A 12350-nucleotide genomic window follows, 5' to 3' on the forward strand; every position below is an offset into this window, starting at 1 on the left:
ATTTTTTTTTTTATTAATTTTCTAATTATATGGATTTTAAATAAAAAATAAGCTATTAAATTTTATTAAAACAATAAAACTATTATCAATAATTTATTACTTGAATTTAGCTAATTATAAATATTTATTGTTCTCATTAACTTTCATTCTCTATTTTATTACTCTCTCATAAAAAAATACATTTTTAAAATAAAAACTATTAAAAAGTTTTCAAATTATCTAAATTCATTTAATTATTTTTATTACATATTATTTTATTTTTAAAAATTGATATTAAATAATATTTAATTAGATAGAAGTTTTACTAGTGTAATACTGTTGATAATATAATTAAATAAAATTAATAATATTATAAAATATTTAATTATTAACACTCAATTAATATTTTATATTTATTTTATAAAAAGAGATGAAAAGTAAAAAAAATTATTGAACATTTTTAATACTGCTTAAGTAATTAATATATATTTAATAATTAAAATGTAAATAATAAAAATGAATTTATATTAGGAAAGAGGGAATGAAAAAATTTTAAAGATTTTATAGTTATTGTATATAAAACATTTATATGAAATAATTTGTAGTCTTTTTAGTAGTTAGAGTAAGCTACGTGTCTAAATTTGGTGATGGCGTGGCTGCTCTTTGAATTTTTCTTTCTAATGGGGAGCGAGATGAGAGAGAACCATCGATGTTGGGAATTGGGATGTGGACTTGGGTCTTTTGACCATGAAGGAAGACCCGGTTGATTCTTTTATGGAGGTCAAAACTTTAAAAAAAAATTGTCTTTTAACGCGTTGACGATGGTGGATATACAATAAAACAATAACAACCAAAGGAGTTAACTTAATTATTTTTAAATAAATTGAAACGACACTTAATTGTTTAATTAAATAATAAGTTGAATACGTAAATTTACTATTGTTTTTTTTTCAAAGGCATTAGGATATTTATTAAAAGGCTTTAAACAGCTTAAGAATTATATATTTAGGTTCAAGGCCATAAAATCAAAAAACATAACGGAATTTCTAAATCCTATATAAATAAAATTCTAATGAACTACAAATCTTAAAAATTTAAATTTATTTGGCTCAAAACTCGATTCAAATAGTTAAAAAAGAGTGATGTTCTCTTATTTTTAAAATTTAATTATAAATAGAGATTGAAATTTTTTTACAATAATTGTTATAAGGTCTAAAACACATATCGAAAAACTGAAGAAAAGTTCTACGTCAAAGTAAGAAAAGGCTAAGAAAACTTTTCAGAGCAAAGGGAAAGGTGAGCCCTTTGATGGAAGCACAAATATCGTTAGTACGGGAGGGGATGATGGAACTTGAGACTTTAGAAAGGGAAGGCCAATCTTCTACAATAGAATCAAGAAGTCATGCCTGGAGCCAAAGAGGAAATCTCCAAAACGTCAATCGCCAGATAAAAAAGTGATAGAGAAATTATCTAAGGATCCACTCCTCTAGTCTCACCAGTCCTCTTCCACCATGATGCATAGATAATGGAAGATTTCACTTGCATGTCCAAAAAAAAAATTCAAAGAAAAACAAATACAAAGCAAGTTAAAATAACTTCCTCCATTTAAGCACGGCTTGTTGCAAACAACTAAACAAAAGCTATATACAATCTCATAAAAAAAAAAAAAAAGAAACAACTCACATGTAGATGAGGAGGAGGAGGCACCTCCACTCGGAAAGGGCAGAGACAACTGCAAGACTCAAAAAAGAAGAGGCATGTGCCTCAAAAATGAAGAAATAAAATACAGAAAAAAAAAAACTTCTCTATCCAAAAAGAGAGAAAACTTTTAAAGGAAAAATTCACTATTTAATTTATATAAAAGAAAAGCTTCATATCATTAACAATGCTTCTTCTCATTTAATAAACTTGCAATTTTTCAATTGAATAACATGCAAAACGAATACACTGACGTATTAAACTTACATTTATGTAAATTAATTATTCAATAATTTTCTTATACACTTTTTTATTGGGTTGGGTATAAATATTCTTTTGAGTTTGATTGGCAACGGTACTTAATAGAGAAGTACATTTGTTGGCTGCGACTTCCTTGTGTTATTGTGCTTTATTCTTTTTACTATTTTTTTTTTCTATTTATCTTATAGGTTTTGAGGTTACATGGATTCCTATGTGATAATACATAAAAAAAAATAGAGTCCGTTAAATCGTAACATGTATGCACTGGATATGGAAAGGTTTCATAAGGCAAGCCATCCGGTCTAATCGAATAGTAAAAAAGTCCAACCAATAGAATATGAAGATTAGACCTCCCACTCTTCATACTTCACTAATGTTCGGAACGACTAAGCCGACCACTTCAAGGCTTGTACCACAAACGAAATAATCAAATACAAGAACAGCCGACCATAATGACCGGAAGGAACCTGCCTTTATATAGGTCGGATGAGCCGGGTATAATATGATGAGAATAGAGTAAGATGCCGACTTCCAATATAATGGTCGACCCTCTAGTTCTTTCTAAAGCTTTAAATACGCGTACAGGAAGACTGTCTAATGTAACGTACATGATAGACAGAGTATAGGCTAAATTTACTCCACAATTATGAGCCGCCTGATACACCTACCAAAAGGTACCACACCTGATCTGATGGGACTTGAGGCTGGCTGCCATCAGAATGACCCTTCATTATATATATCACTAATCTAACCCCAAAAAGGGAGCTCTCTCCTTCGCTGAGAGGCTGGCTCTCTCTTTCTCTCTTGGAGAGACTAATTTTCCGAAAGTTAATCTCTCTCTCCCTTGTACATTCACAGAAGAACTCTCAAAATACAGGCCCTCTAAAAATTTCTTTTGAATGCTTTATTATTTATTTTGTCTTTATATTAATGAATCTCAGATAATTGTTGACCTAACTTGAGTGTTGGAGGGTCTCCACCGTGGGCATCCCCGGTGGACCTCTGACCATCTTCTATTTTACAAATCCCCTTCCTTAAGATCAAATATGGAGCGACCTAACGGAACCAATCATAGATAACGATCAACACATTGAATTGAGTCTTTGTCCAGGTGTCTACATTTGGTCACGCTGCTAGATCTCACTTTATCACTATGTCCCTTCTTATTCTCTATTTAGTGAAGTGTGATTAGGCAGTGGCTCATCTTAGAAGGTGCAAGTGGATCGCTTAGAGTGCACTTTCATCGCCTTCGCCTACTTTATGGATCAATAGGAACCTGCTCAACCCAAAGATGACTGCGAATCCTCTAATGGTTGTATGTACTTATCTATTCAGTTTTAATTCTCTCTCGTTCTGGTAATTTAGTTTTGTCCCGAGTTTTTGGTCATTCTCTTCTCCTTCGAGTTTCAGTTTAGTTTGTTATGGCCTACATAGGCCATTCAAATGAGAAATTATTTTTCTTCAGCACCAACAACATGCTTAAACTTAGGTGATCAGAGTGAATGGGGAAAGCAACACTAATGTTTGCAATTCTTAGATCTTCATCAAGTGCTGGAAATGGTCGAGTTTTAGGATTCCATATATTTGAGCTTTTAGTTGCCTTTTGTCTCTTATATATAGACCTCAAAAGTTGTCGTTGAACTCTTGTATTTTCAGGCCTTGGGCTTGCTAATCTTTTAATGGAAATCTACCTATTGGCAAAAAGAAAAAGTCTCACTCAACTTACTTTCTTTACAGAAACTCAATTGTGATGATTACTAACATATCTTTGTAGTGTCCGACATCGATTATTTATAGGAAAATTGATGGGTTTATAAATAGTTAACAAAAATTACTAATAATTTGGATTAACTATTTTGGACTAAATAAAAAGTGGATTCAAAAGTTATTTGGATCAGTTTGAACCGGCCTATTACAATATTTTCTTTTGCATATAAAGAGATTTAGAGGAAAGTCAAAATTGATTAAATAATATTACTTATTTTGTCCCATAATTTTTGTTTACTTTACTTTTTCACATATATTAAGAAATATAATTTTTTTTATTAACTTTCTAATTATACACATCTTAAATATATTAAATTTTATTAAATATTAAGAGATATGTTGAGAAATTTTTTTGGAAATAAGATAAAATTAAATAGGGTTATAATAGTCAATTTATATATTATTATAATTTAAAAAAGAACAGTGAACAATAATTTTAAGATAATAAAAAAAAAACTGAACAAAAATTATGAGATGAAAGTAGTATAAATAAAAAGATTTGGCATTTGACAATTATTACAAGATTTAGACGGAGATTATTTTCTAATAAATTAATTTGTTTATATTTAATTTTAAAATAAATTAAAGTTCATAATTGCTGACAGTTAGTCAAACATATTTATTTGAATAGGTACCACCAAAAGTTATAAATTATTGTCTCCAAATTCTATATATTATTTGTTTCGTACTTAATTACTTCTCCGATTCAAATTTTTCTTAAAAATTATAGAATTGTTGTATTTGATTTTTTTGTCTTTATTGTATTATAGAAGAATATTGTCATAACCATATAAATTAAATCATGAAAGAAAGTATTTTATTTTACCCTTCAAAGTCCGTCTATACACCCACTTTTCTAATAAATTTGACTTAAAAATTCTAATGTATATACTAAAATTACAAGTATTTGGGTGTATAGATAACATTATTAAAGAGATAATGGAAGAAAGGATCTTCAACATAACATAAATGTAAAGCACAAAAATTTGACTATCAAAATTACTACATGTCCATTTATTATTTATTACATCATAACATAATACTTGATTCTAACATCTCCTACACATGGTTTTGCTACCATAAACTGGGAGTTTAAGAAAAATAGTTAGTTATAAATAAAGCTTAGTGATTAGAAATATATATATATTTATATTTATATATTCATAGAGTGTTTTTCTCGACACAAATATTTCATACAAGCTAAACTTATCACCAATAATCTCTCTAATTTCAATATGTCCGACCTTTACGAGACTTTACTCACTTAACATAACATAATATACTATGATTTAAATACCGAATGTAGTCGTATGCCTCTTTAAATTTTTCATTTTCATAGTAATAAAGGTATGATCCTTACCTAATCTTTAGGTCATATCTCATAACATTGTGATATACGAGTGTATCATCCATTAGTTTTATTTTTTTCTTTAGTAAAATATCAAATATAAATTTATTAGCTCAAAACACTATCCCACTAGAATTGAATAATTAAATTCAATATAATTGAAAATTTTAATTTGATTTTGATTTAAATTTAAAAAAATTCAATTTTTAATTCGATTCAATTAGATCAGTTCTTCCGATATAATTGAATTAACTAATGTTCCTCCACTATTCTAAACTAACTAAACATATACATGGAGTATGTTAGCTATGATTTTTTTTTACAAGGATATTGCTATATAATTTAAAATTAGATTTATAATCATTATATAAACAATAATTAAAATCTGACCATTGATTTATGTGAAATCTACGTAAAATTATCAAAATACTATCATAATTAATTGCTATAATTAAATCGTTGTATTATATTGTAAAATTTCTCTATTGTCCGAGGTTTCAATAAACTCAATCCTCATAGTCCTAAGACAAATTCTAGACATCTTATTCTCTATCAATCTCTCTTTATTTCCTTGATCTCAATTGTTAAAAATACAAGCATCCTTCCCATTTTCAATAATTTACTTTGGAAGGAATTATCTTGCAATATTTTAATTGTTGTTTTTTACTGCAGAATGAATTATTTACTTTGAATTGTTGATTAATTGTTATTTTTTAAGAACTGAGGAATTGATTAAATATCGTTCTTGCAATTTTAGAAGAAATAGTTTTGCAATTTTGCTTATATTTGTTTCACATGCATGAATTTAGGTTTCTTTTTTTTAAAATCAGATCGAATAAAACTAATTAAAAGTTAAATTAGGTCTTTAAATTAGGCTAGGTTTTTTTTTTAAAAAAAAATTTTTGCCAAAATTATAAAAGAAATAAAAAAAAATTATGAGTTAAAACTGAAACCTCTTACACCCAAACCTTTATAGTAAAAGAAATATTTTTTCAATTTAGCCTTTGTTTATATATGTAAAATAACTTGCATTAGAAAATATTTTATATTTTTCAATGAAATAATTTATTTCTCATTACTTAATTTTAATTTAAAAAATAAAATTTATTAACAAATTTACATATAAAGGTATTAATAAAATTTTTAAAATTTAGAATATTATTTAAGTTATTTTCATTAAAATGGTGTTAATAAAATTTTCAAAATTTAGAAAATTATTTCCTCTTTTCAAAAAATGAAGTTATTTTCTTTAAAATGGTGTTACAAGCAGCACATGGGTAGAAATGTGAGGCAAAAGTTATCTATTGTGGTGAATGAGATAATGTCCTTATAGACAAGCTACTATCCACCTGTTGATGAGCTGTCACATCTTACTCAACTAATTTTAACTAAGTTACAATAACCATATGCAAAACTAACTTTCTACAAGTTTAGGTTGGTACTTCTCCTCAAGTTGAATATAAATATTCTTAATGTTCAACTTACTTAACAAAAACTTAAATTGTTCAACTTACTTAACAAAAACTTAAATTGTGCAGGCTGTAGGTGTAACGACCCGGAAATCGGACCGCTACCGGCGCTAGGATCCAGATCGGCTTAAGGCCGCCGGGACCCGTAGCAAGCCTAACATACATCCTGTATACCTGTTAAATCCCATACATGATCAACATATACATAAAAATTTTGAACTTTCTCATTCATTTACCAAACTCAACCTGTGCATGCACAACTTATAAGCATGCACAACTCATAAGCATAAACATCAACCCCACACTGGAGTCCTCATCAATACTCCAATGGGGTAACATAACGTATGATAAGTTTGGTTTACATAAATATCATTAACTCATTTCTTTAAAAGATCATGTACTCAAAAGGGGATTAACAACATACTAGGGTAAAGCACAACTATAAACCTCAATAGACATCATTACATTACATTACTATACATTACATCATGCTCATGTCCACAGCTAACTATTACATAAAACATAACTTTACTCTTTTTGACCTCCTGGCCTATCCCTTACCTGCAAACCTAGGGAATTAGGGAAATGGGGTGAGCTACTAGAGCCCAGTGAGCAGAATAATAAAACATTTAAAACACATGCTATCATGGAATGCATCACATCACAAACAAATCACATCAAGGATGGTTTTGTCACAAATAGTCCTCTACATATCCAATAGTGCCAGGGGTGTAGAATGGGCCTCGACCTGGTCTTTCTCTTAACATAACATAACATAACATAACATTCCAATAATGCCAGGGGCGTAGAATGGGCCTCGACCTGGTCTTTCTCTTAACATAGTGCCAGGGGCGTAGAATGGGCCTCGACCTGGACTTCCATACCATACCATATCATACCACATCATATCATACGAGGACTAAAGGATCATCCAATACCCATCCACATCATCATCAAATTATGCAATGCAACATATTCGTGAATTCTAATGCAAACAACCTAATTTATCTCATGGCATTCATGATGCATGAACATGCTCAAAGCTGATTTATTTATTTGAAACATAAAGAGTTATTCTACTCACCTTAGGCTAGCTCTGACAAGACACTGAAGCAGTTGTCTCACTGCTGGGGTCCTCGGTTCCTCGGGTCCGAACCTACACAAGTGGACTCAAATGAGGGACCAAACATACAAGAACATGACTCTAAAATACTCCCCAAAAATCCCCTAAAGCACCCTAAAACAATCATAGAAAATATGCAAAGGAAGGCTGGATAGGGCACTTTCGGCGGCAGGTTCGGCGGCCGAAAGTCCCTCCAGAGACGAAAGTCATGCACCTTCGGCGGCACTTTTGGCGGCCGAAGGTTCCTTCCAGAGACGAAACTCATGCATGTTCGGCGGCACCTTCAGCGGCCGAAACTCCCTTCCAGAGCCGAAACTCCACTTTCGGGGGCAGGGTTCGGCAGCCAAAGACTTGCCTCCACAGGCAGGTTCGATGGCCGAAAGTCCTTTCGGCTGCCGAACCTGAGTTCTTCCAAAGGGCAGAACTCAGCCTCCAAAATGCACATTTGCCTCTCAAACCATTCCAACTCAAACCAACACTTCCAAAACATGCATACACACATACATAAGCTCCTAGGGGCCTCAAACTATCCAAAACCCCAACTACAACACATCAAGCATAAACAAACAATCCACAATGCTAAAAAACTTAACATAAACCCATAAACTCAATAATAACCTAAACATGCATTTCTACCCCACAAACTTTCATAAAACTCGTTTAAAACATAAAATGAGCTAAGGATCTACTCTTACCTCTTGGAGAACGAGAGGAGAGGCGATCTAACTCGAAGATGGGGGAGATCTAGCTCCTTGGGTCTCCAAGCTCTAAAACTTGCTCAAAGCTCACAAATCTTCAAAAACCAAGCAAACACTTGTTAAAACTTGAAAGATTGGAGGAAAATCGTCAAAAATGACCATGGGAGAGCATGGACTCACCGTTGGCCGAAAATGGGGAGAAAACTCGCCCGTTTCGACCATGGAACCCTTATATAGGGGCTGGCCAGACCACCATTCGGCAGCCTAAAGTGCCTCCAAAACTCATGCAAGTTCGGCGGCTGAACATGGGGTTCGGCGGCCAAACCTGAGCCACTTTCGAAAGCCTAACTTGCCCCCCTAAACTATCCCATGTTCAGCGGCCGAACTTGAGGTTCGGCGGCCGAACCTAGAAATGCCTCCATGGTCTTTTTCATTCAAATTTCAATTTCTTTCTTACTTAAAATCATAAAACACATTAAAACATTTTACGAAAACATAATTTTACCCCTCTAAAGGTCTCCGACATCCGAGATCCCACCGGACGGTAGGAATTCCGATACTGGAGTCTAGCCTGGTATTACAGTAGGGCTTTAGTGAACAAATCTCCAATATACTACTTAGTTCTCAAATGCATTGGCTTTATTACACTTGCTAGGACTTTCTATCTTGTGAAATGGCAATCAATTTCTATGTGTTTGGTTTTTTCATGCATAACCGGATTACTTGAGATGTGTATTACAGACATGCTATCATAAAATAAATGTACAGGCTGTGGCACTTTGACATTCAAATATATTAGAAGAGATTCTAGCCATAACACCTCTACAATTGTATCAGCCATTGCCCTATATTGTGCCTCTGTAGAGCTCCTTAATACTGTAGGTTACTTCTTAGATTTTCAACCGATAAGGGATTCGCTAAGCAATATATAGAAAACAGTCACATACCTTCTTGTCTCTTGGCAACCTGCCCAGTCACTATTCGAGAAAGCCACAAGTTTTAATTTGAATTTTGTAGATAAAAATAGACCTTGGTCAGGTGCATTCTTCAAATATCTAAGCACTTTGAAGGCTGCATCCAAATGAATTTGAGCTAGCTTGTCCATGAACTGAGATAATTCATGCACACTATAGGCAATGCCAGGTTTAGTTAGAGCTACATACATAAGCTTCGCAATTAGTTGCATATATGTGCTTCGATTTGCTAATAAATCTTCTTCAGTATGCTTCAGCTTTAAACTTACCTCTGTTGGCATAAAAGCTTGGCTTAACTCCAAGTGTTAGTGTATTTGCCCTCACTACAAAAAAACAGTGATTTAGCGACCAAAATTTTGGTCGCTAAAAGGCAGAATTTGGTCGCTATTATGAAATAGCGACCATTTAGCGACCAAAATGAAATGGTCGGTGTTTGGCCAGTCGCTAAATTTTTGGCGACAATCTGGAAATTGGTCGCTAAAATAGCGACCAATCAGCGACCATTTTTTGGTATCTAATTTGGTGTCCGGGCAAATTAAATATTATAAAATAGCGACCAATCAGCGACCATTTTTTGGTCGCTAATTTGATGTCATGCAAATTAAGTATTACAAAATAGCAACCAATCAGCGACCATTTTTTTGGTCGCTAAATTTTAATCGCGAAATGATCGCTTTTTTAACCGCTATTTCGTTGTTATTTGATTGCCTCAGGGATAAGTATTTGACCGTTATTTCATTGCAAATTAATAATAAAATCAAAAAAATATTTATTATTTAATTTGTTTTTGTGGCCTCTGTCAGATTAACAAATAAGCATAGGATTAACCAGAAACCAAAGAAGGGCAAGGAAACAATGATAAGCAACAAATAAGAAAACGCATTTAAAAAATAACTAGAAAAGATAAACACAATATTGTGATAGTCCTATGAATTTGATATAGGTTTCTGTTACAGGGTTGGAACAATCTGCACATAGAAAATTGTCCAACTCAAAGAAACCCAACTCAAGATATGCCAGTAAAATATACAGGCTCGTCTACTGAGCTACAGTAGGAAGTACATCTCCAAAATTTACAATACAAATGCGGTTTAATTTGGCTCCCTATTACTCCTGCGACATGGTAGCTGTGCGCTCAGGGTTGTTCCAGTTGATCACAAGAAGGTCCTCCGGCATCACATGCTCTTTCACTTGGATGGAGATGAATAAAATTCAAAATGCCACCACCTGGGAGATGGAGGACAAAAAGAAAAGGAAAACAAACGAAAAATTAACAATGTTGTTCAATTTCAAGAGTAAGAAAGTAAACAAAGTCCACAAAAGAAACAAATGAAACCCGCAATTGATCTACACCTCTAGCTATTTAAAACTGGAATATACCCTATAATTGCAGTTCAAGAGTCTATAGCACAAACCATAGTATTGTGTCTATGAGGCCCTCTACTGCTTTTTCATTTAAGGCCTCAGTCTGCATCTTTTATTTCTGCTTCAATGTCAACAACTGAAGAAGAATCCTTTTATAATAATCACATGAACTAACAAAAACTAATTCAATTCATGTAAATGAAGGAAAAAAAGAAAAAATATATATATTGTAGGATGAACCTTTCTTGGAGCAAGCAGAGAAGTCACGAAATGCTTGTCCAAATGTTGTTGAACTATTGGAGAATTTGACAGAATCCCTCACGAACTCATCTTCCACTATTGATCCAAGGTAATATCACAAGACAAAAAGAGTGGAAAATGTCATGGATAGCTGAAAATTTCTACCATTCAATGAAGGATATATTTAAAGATATAGAAGATTCAATTTGCTGCCATGAAACCAGACTGTACTTATAGGTCAACAGAAAACTAGGAATACATAGACAAAATGCCAAAAGAATGAAAAATAGTATCAGGCGATGCAGGACATGGCTTTCACCTAAGAATGGTTGACTGCAAAAGGGGCAGAGCTGCAGTTCATCATTCAGAGTCGATCTGCAAAAGTTAACATTATGGTCCAAGGACCAAGGTGAATGACTTTCAACAAAAAACTATCACATAAAGGCTTCTATAAATTCAATTAGAACCTCTGTGGCCCTTACTTGAAAATCTGAAAATCATTTCCACAATTCGGGCACTGCATGTAGACCAAAAAGCATAAAACAATCAGTTATGAAAGAAGCAGCAAAAGAGGTTGGTGCACAGCATACATATATGAACACATACATGTACACAAAGCCAGCAAGATTTCACACAACAATATTTAAGAAGAAAGAAATAAATGTGACTAAAAATGTTGAAGAAGCCTCACTGTGCCTTGAAGCATATCCCGCCCTGCCCACCAGAGGAAAGCTCCCACACCGACAATAGGTATTAGTACTGCCAGGAGCTGTAAGAAAGCATTATGATCAATTAGATTTATCTTGGCATACTGAATCCATTGCCAACTCAATATTTTTCTATGACAATATAAGGCTCAAAGTAACACAACATTGTCTACTGAAAACAGTTCTCACAAATAGAAAAAGCAAAAAACTAAGCAACCATGGGAAGATTAAATAATATAAACAATTGAAAGCTCTAGCAGTAAGTGCTTAATGCTTGACATGATTATTCATACGCAATAGATAACAATCAAACAAGAAACGACTCAAACCCTTTGTTTGGCATGATCCTTGGAAAATCACGCAAGAATTCAACTTCCTTTAAAATGAAAAATTTTTAAGTTAACACCTGTACAGTTGTTAATCACACAGCTGTAAGGCAGCAACTGTGATTAAATTCCTTACAGTTGTGTGATTTACCTGTACAGAAAATCAATCACACAACTGTAAGGCAGCAAATCCAATATAGATATTTTAATCACAAAGCCAACACATATATATATATATATGTATATATATATATATATATATATATATATATAGCTTAACTGTTCAATTCAAATCTAAATTAGTTTTAATCCCAAAATAGTTGGGATACACTGTAAGGAAATTTCGGGGACCGTTCTTAGCATTCTCAAAAATTTCAATTCTACCTACAAGCAAA

This window comes from Manihot esculenta, chromosome 15 (genome assembly GCF_001659605.2).
Source record: "Manihot esculenta cultivar AM560-2 chromosome 15, M.esculenta_v8, whole genome shotgun sequence".
Taxonomy (NCBI): domain Eukaryota; kingdom Viridiplantae; phylum Streptophyta; class Magnoliopsida; order Malpighiales; family Euphorbiaceae; genus Manihot; species Manihot esculenta.